Below are 3,175 nucleotides of genomic sequence, written 5' to 3'. Positions count from 1 at the left end.
AGGGGGAGAAATGTAAAAGAAAGTAATTCTAAATAAGAAAATAGAAACACGAGCCGAAAGCAAATACGTGAAAACTGGGCGAGAGAGACGCAAAAAGACATGTAAACATTCCGCCTTCACGCGCGTATTTCCACTCTCTACAAGTTTTATGTGAAGAATCGTTGTGAACTCAGGCGCTCGTCAAAATAATAAAATCGAAGAAACAGGCATTTTCCCGCCAGTTTGGCAATTGGTTTTTAAATTTTTGCTTTTTGGCTCAACACCTTTATCTCCTTACTAAAAGCACATTTCTATGTGAATTTGGCTGAAAACGTTGATTAAAGGCTTAAAATATTTATTTTTTTTAGTAGAGGTTTTACGGCGCTCGCAACTGCATAAGGTCATATTAAGCGCCAGAAGATTAAAGGTGTTACAAGAGCGTAACAAACATAAAAAAGAAGAAGGGGAGATAAGAACGATAGATGTTTGATAGAAAAGAAGAAGCAAACCACTCCAGAACACCCGCCAACCACCCACTCACAATATATGTAATTGTTCAGTTTTGAGGGACTCATAAGCTATTGAAGTAACCGAAATTTGCCGGCCATTTTCTTGCTAATTTTATCACTGAAACCAGGGGACCCCACCTCCTTCCATCGTAAATATCTCGACTTCTATTTAAGAAAGATGGCTATTTTTTTTTTTTTTTATTGAAACTTGGGCAAATGAAGAAGTTTTCAGTTGATACCAAATAACGCCACATGCTCAAAAATTGACGAGCGACTGATTTCACCACGTCGTGACACATTTGTTATTATTGTCCAATGGCGAGCCAGGAGTAGAGAAAAGTGGTTTTCCCAGATAGGAGACGCCCACTGGCTAAGCAAGTTGGGAGGCCCAGTTTGTTTACTGTTTCAATCTGTGGTGTGTTTTGGTGGGGAGTTGTTACATAGGTTTGGCGGTCTGTGCGTCTGTGTGCCTGCCTGTTTGTTTGTTTGTTTGTTTGTTTGTTTGTTTGCTTACGTTTTCTGAAGGCGGGTCCGGCTGTGAAGAAATAAATCAAACGGAAGGTTTCACAAAACTAACAGCAGTGCTACTGTTAGTGTTGCTTTCTTTTTAACGTCTTGCTCGTAGTTGTAGTTTTTTGTAGTTGGGTATTTTTTACGCTTAATTAATTGATCCAATGTGGATCATTTCGCCCGGTTTGGGCCTCACACGCAAGGTTGAAGAAGCCCGCTACCTAAGTTATCTAAACACCCAGCCTGACTAAGCGCAGCGACAGAAATATGCAATGTTTGACCAATGATAAGAGATATGTGCACAACCTGTACATTGTCAGTATGGAAACTTTATTTAACAAATGAAAGTATTATATGATGTGACGTGGGCCAATGGCCTTAAGTTAAACACTGAATAAACTTACTTACTTACTTACTTACTTACTTACTTACTTACTTACTTACTTACTTACTTATTTACTCACTCACTTACTTACTAACTCACTTACTTACTAACTTACTTACTTACTTACTTACTTACTTACTTACTTACTTACTCACTCACTTACTTACTAACTTACTTTCTTACTTACTTACGTACTTACGTACTTACTTCCTTACGTACTTCCTTACGTACTTCCTTACGTACTTCCTTCCTTCCTTCCTTCCTTCCTTCCTTCCTTCCTTCCTTCCTTCTTTCCTTACGTACTTCCTTACGTACTTCCTTCCTTCCTTCCTTCCTTCCTTCCTTCCTTCCTTCCTTCCTTCTTTCCTTCCTTCCTTCCTTCTTTCCTTCCTTCCTTCCTTCCTTCCTTCCATCCTTCCTTCCTTCTGTACTTACTTACTTACTTACTTACTAAACTGTGTTGAAGGACGTATATAGAACACCTAATTAGGAAAAACTCACTGTAAGCATTGTGTTTTATTGGCCGTGACCAAAGAAATGTGGTGGGTAGTGAGCAAGGGGGGGGGGGGTTCTGCCTGCCATATTAAATCTTAATATTCTTTCTCTTTGTTTACCCCTTAAGGCCATTCCCAAAGAGGGATACATTAACATCTCGAGTTCTTATGCACAGTAGAATCGTAATTGTATATGGAATGATTCATCAATGTCATGCTCATAATTGTACAACAGGGAACTACTGCCTTTTCTTCCCTTATCCTTACTATCGTCATTTTGCCTCTACTTCTTTTGTATGTTTGTCACACTCTTGTGAACACCTATTTCCGGGGTGCCTTGATAGTCGAAGCAGACTTTGTGCTGTTGAAGCTCGAGAGGTCAGCAGAGTAAATCTGATTCCCTGTAAAGACTTCTCTGTTGCCATCCACCCTTGGCCCTCATGTGACCGTATGCAGTTGCGAGCGCCGTAAAACCTCTGCTAAAACTAAAACTAACTTTCTTCTTGTTGTATGCAATTATAATATTATGTGGGTACACGTGTGCCTTGTAATACCACGACCATAATAATTTAATAAACGATCAAGACAAATTTCTCCTTGCGAGATAAATTTGAAGCGCACTGACAAAATGAGTTACTTCTCGGATTCAAGCCTTAAGGAAAAAGATACTTCACGCTTATAGGAGAAGTTTTTACGATTTATAAATAGGAAATCAAAAAAGACAGGTTATAATTCAAGAATATGGCATCAATAGATAATCTACAATAAATGTGACCATAACATCGATTTTTGGCCGATATTTCAATTTGTGGATAGCTTGAGAAGTAACTCTTTTTGTCAGCACGTCTCACAAATGCTGATTGTCCATACCATCGTCACCGTACTTCAGAAAAATCACCTTTCACCAGACACCATCATCATCTTGATTGATGGTTGTTGCTGAAGCTGCTGCTGAACGCATGCGTCCTGCGTCAATCGTGGGCACTCCCTCTCTACCGTTTGTCTTGTTCTTTTCTCCTTTTAAAATTTTTTTTTAGGGGGGGGGGGGGCTTTTTCGCTCTTTGTACTCAGTTGAAGGTGATGTTGTTGACTTTCCCGTTTTTCAAGTCTTTTCAATCTGTCTGTCTGTCTGTCTGACTGTCTGTCTGTCTGTCTGTTTGTCTGTCTGTCTGTCTCTCTCTCTCATTTTCAATCTCTCTCAATCTCTCTCAATCTCTCTCTCTCTCTCTCTCTCTCTCTCTCTCTCTCTCTCTCTCTCTCTCTCCCTCCCTCTCTCTGCTTCTGCCTATGTCTCTGTC

This window comes from Aplysia californica, unplaced genomic scaffold (genome assembly GCF_000002075.1).
Source record: "Aplysia californica isolate F4 #8 unplaced genomic scaffold, AplCal3.0 scaffold00219, whole genome shotgun sequence".
Lineage (NCBI taxonomy): Eukaryota > Metazoa > Mollusca > Gastropoda > Aplysiida > Aplysiidae > Aplysia > Aplysia californica.
Note: the sequence above shows the minus strand (reverse complement) of the source record.